The sequence below is a fragment of the Hyaena hyaena genome, unplaced genomic scaffold (assembly GCF_003009895.1).
Source record: "Hyaena hyaena isolate Hyena2069 unplaced genomic scaffold, ASM300989v1 scaffold_915, whole genome shotgun sequence".
Taxonomy (NCBI): Eukaryota; Metazoa; Chordata; class Mammalia; order Carnivora; family Hyaenidae; genus Hyaena; species Hyaena hyaena.
The window spans coordinates 608,041-622,834 of record NW_024081550.1 but is presented as its reverse complement, the minus strand read 5'-3'; positions in this window follow the sequence as shown (position 1 = coordinate 622,834).

Sequence of the window (14,794 nt, the reverse complement as noted above, 5' to 3'; positions counted from 1 at the left end):
CAGTCAAGTTAACTTAATCCTCATCTAGAAACAGTGAAAATATCATCGCACAGATTTATACTAATCTGTCTAACTATTGCTCCCCTCTAAACAGCTCAAGTTCATACCAAATATGACAGCTCCCCTGCATCAACCCTTATATTATGAAGCTTGAGAATGATTGAGACATTTAAAGACAAACTTGGGAAAATAATCACTTCTTTAACTGGACAGCAAAGGAGTGCCTTATGCATGGCCTCCAAGACTAGGGAAAATTTCAGGTTAAAACAAAAGTCTCCTGGCATATTTTCAATACTTTAAAAAGTATGTAATATTGCCTGTCCCTGTAGATTTCTCTTTAATGTATACAGTTCTGGCTGAAAAATTACCTAACACATTTATTTTCTCTTTAGTTCCCTGATAAATAATAAGAGTCTTAGGCAAAATTGTACAAGGACAGGTTGGTGTGAAAGTCAGAATGTTGGATAACATTGAGAATTTCGTATAAAAATTTAAAGGTGACACTCCCTGAATTTTCTGCAAATTGTGGCATTTCTAGAGACCCTTTCTACATCTCATTGCATTCATAAAAATAGCGTTTTGTGCATCTATACAAGACTTGGTCGACTGTGCTCTTCTATTTAACATACTAATTTAAACATTCTTGGGTCTTTTTTAGGTTATAGCTTTGCTAAAAAAAAAAGCAATCAAATTCTTAAAAGGAATTATTTGGGAAGTGAACAGATTAAAGCTATACCCTAAATTCTTTGGTTCTTGTGTAAAAAAAACACTAAATCTATTCACTTGGAAATATTTAAAAGTAACAAACAACCAAAACAAATTCAAACTTAACTCCAAATGATGATATGGGTAGCATAGTGATAAAAGAGTATGTTGGAAAAACATATTGGATTAGAGAATGGAAGACGGAGGCTCTAATGAAGTCTTGCTACCATAGGAGAAGTTCTCTAATGATGCTGGGATCGGTTACCTCGTCTGGAACTCATACATTTATCTACAAAATTCTTCTTGAGAGTTCATATCTGCTCAGCACTGTTCTAGACACTGGGGATAGAGCAGTCTGTCTCTATCAAGGTTACATTGTACTAGAGGAAGTTAGAAAAATGGCAATGCATGTAAGGCAAATATATATAATATATATTATATTAGAGAGCAAGGAACTCTCTGGAATAAAGTAGCAAGGGGAAGAAGGATAAAGAAAACAAAGGCACTCGTAATTCTAAGCAGGGTCATCAAGAAAAATCACAGTGAGGAAGTGAGATTTGAGTTAACCAAAATCTAAAAAAGGTAAATGTATTAGGAAAAGGCAAGATGTATCAGAGGCAGGAGCCAGGGAAAAGACCTTAAGGTGGGAGTATAACCTCTGTACATGAGGAAGAGCAAGAAGGCCAATGTGGTTGGAAGAGAGCAAAAGAAATAAGTAGGGCAAGAAGTGAGGGAGTGGAGGTGGAGGTGAAGTGGGTTAGACTATGGGGAAGGAATAATGTTGGCTTTTTCTCTTAAAGAGATGGGAAGTTATCATAGAGATTTGTGGAGAGAAGTAATCTTTTTTAAAAAATTTTTTTAACATTTATTCATTTTTGAGAGACAAATTCAGAGCACAAGCAGGAGAGGGGGAGAGAGAGAGGGAGACACAGAATCTGAAGCAGGCTCCAAGCTCTGAGCTGTTAGCACAGAGCCCAACGCAGGGCTCGAGCTCATGAACTATGAGATCATGATCTGAGCTGAAGCCAGAGGCTTACCCGATTGAGCCACCCAGGTCCCCAAGAGAAGTAATCTTTCTTATATTTAACAGATAACTTGGGCTACTATATTGAGAATAGATGAATGGGGCCAGAAGTAGAAGCTGTGAGACTGGAGGCACGGATTTCAATAATCAACATAAAAGAAAATGGCGGCTTCATCTAAGAAGCAGCAGCGCGGGTCCCATCTACATTTCAAATCAAATTTAATAATTCAGATGAGAATGATTTGGAAGTTGTAAATTCTTCACAAATCTGAGATAACAGTAATGTTCTTATTTATAAAATTGTTTACTATTCTTTTGCATGTACTATTTCAGATCAACTTTAGAAACAGTTTTTGTTTCATTTGAAAGATACCTATCTTATTCTACAAAGAGATTTTTCCCAATTGGATCCTAAATTTTATCTTTTAAAACCTGCCTATCAATATGATTATATATTTTTCCATTAATCCACTTATCTTACAAATTCCATTAAAACATTTCCAAATAGTTAAGAGTTAAACTCAACCTGGTACATTGAATCTTGTAATACAGTTTGTGATTTGAATTATGATAACTTATTTAGGACTTTGCGTCCATTTTTACAAAGAAGATCAGTGCACGTTTTTGTTGTTATATACAAAAGAGTTGTATAGTTGGATATCATGGCTATAGAGAATGAATTCGGAAATTCTTTGTACAGAAAGAGTTCAATATCTTTGCAATTGTCTATTGAACACTATTAAATTATCTGAGATGATTGCCTTGTGGAGATAAGTGGTTACCATTTAATTTTGAACTATTCAAATATTCTACCTGTACAGAAATTGACTTTTCATAATTTACATGCACTTGGAAATTACCTTTGTAATTTATTTTCTCATTTATGTTAACCCAAATCTGTTGTTATTCCTGTTCTTAGTCCAGGCATCGTTATTTATGTTTTCTTTTTCCTCCTGGGTCAGTCTTACATATTTTTTTCTGTTATGATGATCTTTATATTATTGATTGATTGATTGATTTTTAATTATTTTTACTCCAACTCATGAACCAGGAGGTCACAACCTGAGCTGAAGTTGGAAGTCTAACTGACTGAGCCACTCATGTGCCCTGTTATGATGATATTTTTTTAATGTTTTTTTTTTTCTTTTCTGAGAGAGAGACAGCGTGAGCAAGTGAGGGTCAGAGAGAGAGGGACACACAGAATCTGAAACAGACTCAAGGCTCTAAGCTGGCTGTCAGCACAGAGCCTGACGCAGGGTTCAAACCCACAAACTGGAAGATCATGACCCGAGCCGAAGTCGGATGCTCAACCGACTGAGCCAGCCAGGTGCCTCGATATTTTTAACAAAATTAACTTTTGCCTGTGATGAAGATAAGGGTTTTTTTTCCCCCCTTGTGTTAAGTAATGCTTTAATCAATAAAATAGTTTCTTGTAATCTGTAGGATTTATTTTTTTTCTTTTTCTAGCATCATGAGGTGAATATGGAGTTCATTTATTTTTTAATTCTTACAGTGTTTTAATAAGTCCATGTAAGAATAATCATTTTTCTCTGGGTGCTAGTTAACTATATCCCACAGGTGTTTGAAATGTATTGCTCATGCTCTTATTAATTTCTACCATGAAACCTTATACATTTTTAAATGTTTATTTATTTATTTATTTTGAGAGAGAGTGAGCATGAGCAGGGGAGGGGGGAGAGAGAGAGAGAGAGAGAGAGAGAGAGAGAGAGAATCCCAAGCAGGCTCCATGCAGCCAGCAGAGAGCCCAATGTGGGGCTCCAATTCATGAACTACGAGATCATGACCTGAGCTGAAATCAAGAGTCAGATGCTTAACTGACTAAGCCACCCAGGTGCTCCCATGAAATCTTATAAAGTCACTCTTAAAACTATAGAGTCATTCTGAAAAAAAAAAAATCTTCCTTCTGAATAGTTGTTTGGGGGTTACTCTACGATTGGTTCTAGTTTTATTGCATTATGTGCTTAATTTTTTTTCTAATCTACTTTCGAACACAATAAGTACCTCTTCGATGACTCTCAAAACCCTTTATCTAAAATTCAATTTAACATAAAAGTTAGTTTTAATTTGGATGAAGCACATTTAAGCAAGATGAAATTAGACAAATTCAGACAAAACAAAAACACAAATGGTAAACAATAGAAATCTAGGCCAGAGACAAGAGGAACAATCCCAAGGAACTCAAATAATCTGGCAAGAGATGGGGTTAACCTGAACAGAGATGGAGATGCATGAGGACACATTCCGTTTTGAACGGAGTTTGTGGCTCCTAGAAAATGTAGGTGAGTACCATCGGAGCCTACTGGTCAGGAGCTCAGCAGGAAGGTCTGGTCTGAAGGTAGGGACTTGCAGTCACAGTGACACAGGTGATGTGTAACACCAAGTAAGAGGCAAAGTCATCTGTAAGAAGTGATGGGCCAAAGGAATTGAGTGCTCAAGGTTTGATTGTATACAGCACCTGTGAAGAATGATGGGAGATAGAATACTGGAGTCCTGAACGGAGTATGAAATTGGAAGTGCTAAACTGATAGTTGAATCTTTATACAAGCTAGTTGGCCTCTATAGCCATGGAGGCTGAGTGTAATAGCTCTTTGTCCCTTCCATAGGGAAATGACAAGAGAAGCAAGATTTGGAAGATGAGAGATCAAGACTAGTGTTTTAGACAAGTTTAGCAGAAAGTATCAAAGCTTCTGATAGAGTAGAAGTTGAACATATGAATGCCCAGAGTTTGATTAAAGAGTTGTAGGAGCAGGTCGCTTTAATTCAGGTAGGAAAAAAAAGATAAATAGAATATGGCAAGTGGAAGTGGAAGAGGAAAGTGTGAGACACGACCCAATATCTAGCAAGCATATTTGAATTTACTCTACTGGATGAATGCTGCCCTCAGTGCCTAAACTAATTTTAGGGGGAGATTACACACTCCAAAATTTTTGGCATCTCTCCCCATCCCCAGTCTACAGGAAAATAAACTTCTTCTCTTAATAGCAGTACATTATTTTGAACCAAAATACTATTGCTCGTCATTCCTTCTGGTCTGTATTTTCAGACTTGGCTTGTGTGGATTTCCTATTTGTTTCCATACATCCTGATATCCAATTTGTTTCCAAATATCCTTACGTTTCCCTTTTCATCTAGAGAGAATTTGGAGGAAAGGATGAACATGATTCTGTAAGCAACTTCCCTGAATAGTCAGCAATCTTCCGAATATATATTTACTATCATGAAAATAATTGTGTGCATTTATTTTCATATTTGCACACCATGACTGCAAGGAATAGAAGCAAAAAAAAAGTATCAATAAGTCCTAAGTGGAAATAGAAGATTAATTGTACAGCCCCATCGTGTTGGGGATACCCAGAAGTGAACTTGAGTTTGAAAACAGTGCAGAAAGGTTTGAAAAATGTATTGTAGACTCTTGTAGAAGAAAGATGTGATGTAACTAGCAACTGCAGATGATTATTAGAGTAGCTGCATAGAGGAGCTGGCATCCCCAGCTCTGCTTTGTTACAAGAAAGACTACAAAGGCAGCAAAAGTTGAACTTGATATGAAGAGAGATAAAAAAAAAAAAAAAAAACTAAATTTAAACATCCCTGCCCTGGTCACACTCCACCATCTAAAACCATAATGATACTATTTGTACACGATATATTTTAAGTGACTTTTACTGACACCCTATTGGTATAGTGTATGCTTACGAATATTTTTGGCCACAGGTGTCATATCTGATTCAAGTTAATGAATGAAAGGCCAGGTCTTTTGTTTTAACTAGTTTTGCACCAAGAAAATAGACCACACAACAAGGAGGATTTAAAATGTATTTTTCCAGTGAATGGTCCTAATGTCAGAGAATACGGTAATGAAGATACCCATTCTTACCCTCAACTATGAATATAACGTACACAGTAGGTCATTTAAAAATGTACATTGAATAAATGTTTGAAGTGTGTTAGTGTCTTTTCTCTCCAGGGAAAAGTTTCCTCATGTATATAATAGTAGAAACCATAACTTCATAAAGCCCAGGCATAAACTTCAAGTGAGATAACATACATCAAGTAGTTAGCACACCACCTTTCACGTAAGTGATTAAGATTTAATCCTTTCTTTCTGCCTTGAACAGTGTGGTCACTGATGTGTAGCAACCCTACCTAAAAACAATTGAGACCACAGTCTGCAAACTGTTCTTAGAAGAAAGGATATTTTTTGAAATTACATTCTATATCTAGGCACATATAAACCTACATGTACCTATACATATATGCACACATACATATACCTGTATACATATATTTACTCACCTAGAACCTTGAAAACCCCAAGAATCATCCTTCCTTGCTTCCTCTCTTGCTCTTATGCCTCACATCCAATCCTATCACCTCTCTCCAGACATACTCCGACCCTTTGCTCCTTGTACTTGACCCAGGTGACAATCTGGTCCAAGCTAACTTCCATTAGTTTTCCCTTGAATTAAATAATTCAGCCGCCTGCTCACTGGTCTGCCTCTTTCCTTTATTCCCCAGTCTACGCTCCATCAGGCCACAGCTACCATAGTGATCTTTTGAAAACATAAATCAGATCAAGTCTGAAACCCTGCTCCAAAAGAAAAAAAAATCAAATGGCTTCATATTTCATTTGGGATAAAAACCCAACTCTTTACTGTGGCCTATGAGGTTCTCACAGTATGGTCTTGCCTACCTCCCTGAGCACTCACTAAACTGGAAACTTACAAGATTTCTTTCTTTTCTCAACCATGCCTAATTCATTAATACCCCATGGCTTTTGCATTTGATTTTTCTGCCCGGAACACTTTTTCCTAGACTGTCTCAAGGCGGTTTCTTTTCACCATTCAAGTCTCAGCTCAAATGTCACCTACCCAGGGAAGCATTTCCTTACCACTTACTCAAAGCCGCAAAGCCGTTCTCACCTCTTCTCAGCCCTACTCTGTCAAATTAGCCCGTTTAATTATATTAATAGAGTTTATCACTGTCATGAAAGTCTCCTGTTTATTTTCGCAAAGGGAAAATAATTCTCCTTTTAAGTTATTAACGTGATACTGCTTTTGCCTTTCTGAGAATAACTCTCGGCCTTTTTCTGGAATCATGCACCTGCTGATTAGAATTAATGCCAGGTAGGGTTGCACTGAGAAAGTCTTAGGTAACATTAGCTTTTGAAATTCAAAAGCCACACTTTGGTCCTGAAAATGGATTATCTAAATTCTTCTATCTCTTTTAGCTTATAAAAGACCAGGTTTTTGTGGAAGAGATCAGAGAATTTTATGTATATAAGAGAAGTCCAGACAGAAGAGAAAGACTAAGAAGCCTGCCCTTTTCTATTCCCTGGGGACTGAGAAGAGAAAGCCGTTCCGTCCCACACTTGGGTCTCATCACAAGCTAAACACAGATGATAACCTTGGGGGATACAGCACAGTCCATAGTATGAGGCCCAGAACTATAGTTATCCTGAGATCCTATGCCTTCTGCAAGGGTCCCGTGTAAAAACAGGACCTGTAACTCTGAAGGTCTGGCCAGGAAAGCTTATCAGAGGGAATTACCCTAGTAAGAAGGTGGCTTTATAGTGAGTTCTGTAAAGCAGATCTTAGCTAGACATGGAAGGGATCATGGTCCAATCCCAAAAGCCTCTAGTCCTAGCAGTAACCAAGAGGAACCTGAGACCTCGAGGAAGAACTTAGGGCCTGTCTCAGCCCTAAGAGAGGACAGATGATAAGCTTCCTCTGCCTTAAACTTCAGCCCCAAACAACAAACAAACAACAACCAAGTAGTTATCTGGCCCTAGAGCTTTGATTCATCCTTCATTTTGGTTGGGGATAAAATGAGGAGAGAGGCTAAATGAGAGTCTGAGCATTTTAGTCTAAGAGAGACTGAGAATTTTATAGAGCAATGGTTCTCATAATTGGTGGTTGGTTTATCAGAACCATCTGAGGAGCTACTGAAACCCATAGGAGCCCAGGCTTCTGGAAGTGGAATGGAGCTTAGGCCTTGGTACTTGTATCATTTCCTATCACAATCTGATACCCACCACAATTTTAGAACCACTATCCTGGAGGGTCTGTTCACATTATTCCTTTGGATTCACTTTAAACTAGATGAGACTTTTAAAACGTCCCTCTTACTAACCAGTAGATGGGATCTCAAAGGAGATGAGATCAGCTACAGATACATTTTTTAGAAATTTACACTTTATCTATGCATATCCAAACTTTATGTTGAGCTCAATTATGTAAAGCACTCCATTTGTTTAATAATTTACCGCTACCCTCTTGTCATTAGAATACATGCTTCATGATGGACGCGATCCTGTCTATGTTGTTTATTGCTGAACACCAGTGTCTGGCAGAAGGTAGTCAGTCAAATATTTGCTGAGAATCAATCAGTTGATAAATTAACTGATTCATGCATAGGCATTTAACAGAGAGAATTTGGTGTCAGGAGACTGTCTATGGACAAGGGAGAAAGTAGAGAAACAAGGCAAAACTAAGTAGTAAAACCTTCATTTGTGAGTATAACTTGTTCTGGAAACATGCTTGTAATCCAAAGCACTCATATATCAAAGTGAATTTCAGGAACCATTGGCCCGGTTGTGACCATGTGACATTTGGCATCAAGTTCTACTCGTATTGCAAGCCACGATTCATTTGTCATGTTAAAATGTATTAGAAATGTTTGCTCATCTTGAGGAACACTTGCAGAACAAGTTACTCGCAATCCAAGGTTTTACTGTATTTTTAAAAATACAGCTGAAAACATTGAACGAAGTAAATTACCTGCCCTTATCAATCGGAAGGCTTGCTTTGCATCCTGACCTGTGGAAATACATCAGAATTGAGAGGTAAGGAACAAAGAGAGTCTGTAAAAATTTGACTCCGGTTTAAGTAAATAGGTGTTTCATGCTGGAGAGGCCTGACATGGGATGTCAGTCAGCTACCTGGAAAGTGATGTGATACAGTGAAATGTGTAGTTGGTATTCAGCAGTCCTTTTGTTTCAATGACCTTTCTTTTTTTTTTTAATTTTTTTTAATGTTTTATTTATTTCTAGGAAAGAGAGAGAGACAGCGTGAGCAGGGGAGGATCAGAGAGAGAGCGAGTCACAGACTCTGAAACAGGCTCCAGGCTCTGAGCTGGCTATCAGCACAGAGCCTGATGCGGGGCTCGAACCCACAAACCGCGAGATCATGACCTAAGCGAAAGTCAGACGCTTAACTGACTAAGCCACCCAGGCGCCCCATCAATGACCTTTCTGATATCTAGCTTATCTGATTCAAATTTATTTTTTAAAGTAAGTTTTGTTCCTTACTATAAAATATAAATCTAATGTATAACAGTTAGAAAATATAGAAGAAAAATATCCATGATCATACCACCCTAGAGATCATCACTGTTAACCTAATTATCTAGTAAGTAGACTTTATATTAGGACTGTGATTTTTGTCTCTGCTATATCCTCAGCATCTATGAATGTCTGGAACAGTACTCAATAAATATTTGCTGAACGAGTCAATTAAGATACATATGAAATATCTGTCTTCACAGTCACTATCCCTTAGAAAAAGGGAATCCACCTTACTCCCTTTGATCCTATGGGCCCTCAAAAAGAAAAATATACATTTATCCATTTTTATTAGTCTTTCTTTACTTTCTTTGGCCTTAACTCATGGATCGAATTTTTGAATATTTCTAGGCATACTTTAATTTTTTGACTTTCTTCCTAAATGTGAAACTGAGCACAGACTTTAAAAGAGACAGGCCAAGCAGAATACAGAAAAGGGCAGCTTTCCAGATCTTACATTTTATGATCCATTTAGCAATCTGAGCATCCTCCTGACTTTTAAATAGCAGGGTTGGAGAGTTGACTCATAGTCAGCTTGTCTTCTAGTGTGACACCTGGCTTTCTCCCTTCCCCCTTGAGAAAAGCCCCATTTGCTCTACGTGGTTTCCATGATTGACGCATTGCTGGTGTTTTTCCTCTATCACATCATATTTTCTTTTGCTGTTTTTTTTCTTCTTCTCAATGTATATCTACTTCCTCACTAAGGAGGTTTATATTTATCAAAACAAATTCATGTTACTTTTCATTATGCCATTTTTAATGTAGTCACCAACAATTAAAAAAAAATCTTGGTTTTAAATCTTCTGAATTGAAAATAGCTCTTCTTCAATTTAGAACTTCCCTATAAATCACCTGAGACAACTTGTTTTTGCTGGTTTCTGTACTTTGGTAACTGTTGGATAGAATGAGAGGAAGAAAATCTCATTACTTAAAAATTCAAGCTAAATATATCCTATAATAATAATTATGTGTGATATATTTTACTGGGTTTGAAAGTGAGTGACTTGGTACTGTGTCAAGATAGCTAAGCCAGAAAGAAAGTGTTTCCCAGGATTTCCCTCTCTGTATGGTTCTGAGTTAGGCTTTGCCACAGAAGAAATCTGCATAAGATCTGAAATGCAGAGGTGAGTAGCAGCCGTATTTATGCTCTGGAGGTCATGCAACAAGCCGCTTTGGCAGCTGCTGCTGATGTGCCTGTCACCTACTCCTGAAGGGCAGCAGCCAGTCTCTGGTTCCTCCAGCTCCAGCCAGATTGCGCCTGCGGCATCTGCAAATCCCAAGCCAGGTATATGCAAAGGCTGCAGCTTATCCTGCAGGTCACCCATGTGAGCAACCATGAAAGACAGACATGGGTTCCAGATTGTCCTCGTGAGTTCTGTTCTGTCATCACAAGTTGTAGTTTTTCCTCAGAGACCTCAGTGTGTCTTCTTATGTCCACGTAGTTCTTGTTTCCCCCACTTTAGGACCATTTTTCCTTCCCAATTTAGCAGTTTAAAGCAATAAACACTGGGGCCCCTGGGTGGCTCAGTAGGTTAAGAATCCAGCTATTGTTTTTTGTTTAGGTCATGATCTTACAGTTTGTGGGTTTGAGCCCTGAATTGGGCTCTGAGCTGACAGCATAGAGCTTGCTTGGGATTCTCTCTCTTTGCCCCTCCCCTCACTCATGTTTGCTCTTGCTATCTCTCTCTCTCTCAAAATAAGGAAATAGAATATTAATAACAACAACAACAACAACAACAACAGCAAACATTTCTTAACTCACAGTTTCTGTGAGTTAGGAATATGGGAGTTGTTTATCTGACTACTCTGACTCATGGACTCTCACTAGGCTACCCTCAAGATGTAGGCCAAGGTTGCATTCTCGTCTGGAAGAGAATGTGCTTCCAATTTCACTCTTGTGGTCTTTGGCAGGATTCAGTTCATCACAGGTTGTGGGGCTGAGGGCCTCATTTCCTCATAGGCTGTTGGCCACATGGGCCTTTCCATAAAGAAGCTCAAGTCATGGCAGCTGGTTTCTATTAGAGTGAGCAAATGGGAGAGCAAGAGGGGTGAACAACATAGAAGTAGAGTCACTTTGTAATCTAATTTTAGAAGTGACATGTCATTATTTTGATTATATTCTGTTTGTTAGAAGGAAGTCAGAAGGCTCAGTTAATACTCAAGAGGCAAGGACTATAAAAAGATATGAATGGCATAGTGGTGATCACTAAAAGCCATCTTTGAATTTATCTACCAGACCCTTTCAAACAGATCAAAAAGCCTTCTGAGTATATTAAGTATATGCTGTGCACACCCCCTTTTAAAAAAGAACTTTTGAGAATTATTTTCCCTGTAGTATCTTCACAAGAAAGATTTGTGAATATAGTCTTTGTCTAATGGAGTGAATCAAAGATTTATGCATAGGAAACTCACAAAGTTTTAAAAGGAAACATATCAGCTTGGAATAAAAAGACAGAGACAGACAAATTGAAAAAAAGAGTCATGTCTACCACCAAACAGTTGCAGGCAAGAAGCAAGCAATATTTTATACAAAGGAAGGATGACTCAAAAGGCAGAACCAGGAATCTATAAAATAAGGCCAAGAGCTATGGAGAAGAACTCACCAGGAGTATTGACTGAGCCCTAAGCAGAGAAAAGGTACTATGTGTCAGACCAGATTTGAGAATTTGATGGACCAGTAACTGCTTTGTGCCTCCCGTCTTCTCTTGAATGTAAGTATCTGTTGGGTTATCCCTTGATGGTCCTTGGCATTCAACGTTGGAAGTGTGCTGATAGATGGCTTGTTTACTTAGTTCACAGGCTTGTTGACCTAAGAGAATATATCCAAGGAATTACACCAGAGGAGGCTTATCCATACCGGAATGGATTTAGATGACAAGATCCTAGATCTTAAGCCTGAGCCCGATGCTGTAATGAAATTATGTTTTTAGGGAGGCTCTGGAGAGGAAATGTGTTTATTTTGTGTATATAATAATATAATTCAGGGGCGCCTGGCTAGCTCAGTCGGTTGGGCAGCCGACTTCGGCTCAGGTCATGATCTCACGGTCCATGGGTTCAAGCCCCACGTCAGGCTCTGTGCTGTCAGTTTGGAGCCTGGAGCCTGCTTCAGATTCTGTGATTCCTTCTCTCTCCGCCCCTACCCCGCTCAAGCTCTGTCTCTCTGTCTCAAAAATAAAATAAACAGTAAAAGTTTTAAAATATATATATAACTCAGCTGGGACCAGAAAGTGGATTGTGGCAAGTTTTAAAATTGCTTGGAAATTCTTTAAAACTCTCTTCATTAAGAAGTGGAGTCTATGTTCCCTCTCCTCAAATCTGAGTGGGCTCTGAGTGTTTCCACCAACAGAATATGTGACTCCAGGGATGGTTTGTAAAGAAATATAGAGCTTCGCCCTTGTTTCCTGAAATGCTTGCTCTTGAAACCCAAAGCTTCCATGAAAGGAGTGTGACTAGTTTAAGAACACCACAATGTGAGGAATCCAAGCTGTGGAAAGGTCATGTGTAGGTACTCTGGTCGGAAGTCCTAATCTTGAGTGTTCTCAGCCTGGGCTCCAGAGAGTGAGTGACAAGGCTTTGGTGATTCTAGCTTCCAGCTATTGAGTCACCCCAGTCTATGAGTCTTTCCACCTGATGTCTCAGATACTGTGGTGCAGAGATCAGTCATCTTCACCTTGTGTCTAAATTCCTGACCCACAGGATCTAAGGATAATAATAAGATGGTTGTTCTGAGCAACTACATTATAGTTATTTGTTATATAGTCATAGTAACTGGGACTAAGCTATGAAAAACCACAGCACTGAAATTGTGAATGAAATGCATATGGAAGCCAATGTCTAGCTTTGAGGGCAATCAACAATCAGTACGTTTATGATTACTTTAGAATCTTGTGTGAATGAGATAAAATATGCGAATACCCCTAGCACAATGCCTAGCAATAAAGAACAAGGGTTTATTATCATACCAAAAGAAATATATGTATACATTTATTTCCAAATGGTTATTATCAATGACCTACAAGTATTAATATTCTGGCCCAATGCTCCAAAGCCTTACATGTACATCTCTGAGTTACAGATGAATAAAGTTGTGGCTTGTTGTTCACACAAATCTGGGCAGAGCTAGAATTCAAACCCAGATCTTTTTAACTTCAAATCCCTTACTTTTCATCATTACATTCTTCTCCCTCCAGACATTTTCATATTTAGAGAAAAGATTCAGAAACCATTATGGAAAGTTCGCCCTACAGAGAAGAGGCTCAAGACTGAAAACTTAACTCTGCACTTGGAAAAGAGAGAACAAGAATGATTTAATGATTAGGAATACGATGGGTTCTGTATTTTCTAGGAATATATATATACTTAGAATATATTCTAAGAATATATGTATATATATATATACACACACATATATGTCCTTAATTCATAAAAATTAGAATCTAAAAATGTAAGTGAGCTGTTAATAAAGCACTTCATTATGGTGAGGATTAATTCTTCATCTTACGTACTATAGTACTATATTTTGATCAAACATCTTTACTTCATGATTTAAAAGAAAAAGATAAATATTGGACTTAATGGGGACAACTGTAGATACAGATATCAATGATACCTAGGTTCAAGACTAAATGGTTATTAAGTCCCCTTTCATTCTAACAGAGACAGTAACAGTAGCTCCCACTTATGCAGCATTGATTATTTCACAGATATCAGCAAAGGGCTCTTTGCGTGTCTTCCTTAATCCCTGAAACAGGCATCTAAAGTAGGTACCACTTTACTATTCCTTCTTCTACCGGTGAGAATGCTAGTGCTCTACTCAAAGAAGTGAACTCAGTTTCCCAAGGTCACTCAGCTAGGAAACAGTGGAATTGGGATTATATGATGGTTCATTTCTTCATCTTTATAAAGTACTCTAAAGGAAACAAAATAAAATCAAATGTGGACATTACATACTGATACGGCCAATCACAAGCAAAATAAAACTGTAGTACTCTAAGATGGTTTTTATTGTATATATGTAAGTCTTTTTTGAATTACAACTATTGATCTCCTTCGAGAATATTAATTATAACTGTATAATTCTAATGTCCATCCAATGCATAAATTTTCTACATTTATAGGTGGGTTGTTTAAAAATATATACATGAAAAAACATACAATGCTTACAAACCAAATGCAAATAAAAATCTTTTAAAAATCTTAGAAATTCATTAAGCTGGTTATGTTGATCCTATTAAAAATGGCTCGTCTATGTACAATACATAATCTTTAAAAATACTACTCCAGAAACAAAAATTCTTTGGTTCAGCAAAAAGATTCTCTAAATGTGGAAATTCAATTTGTTAAGGATGCACCTTCTTGGGTTGGGCCTCACTTAACTAGTTTGACTTTTCAGGAAGCATATAGCTGACTCTTTCTGAATGCTGAAAATATGGGTGGAGAGTGGGTAGAGGTTGCTTTTCCCATAGAACATTAGCATGTGAAAATATAACCAGCAGCTTGAATAATGCAGGAACTTAGATGTTATTTTTACTCTGCTAGATCAAGAAGATACAGAGAAAGTCTGCTTCCCATCCATTTGGTGAGATTTTGGTCGATACATAAAAACATTCTCCAGTAAACTTCTTAGGCACTGGCATCCAATGCCATTGAAACCAGTCTGTTCATCATCTGGAACGCTGTGAGGACACAGAAGGGCACATACTGGA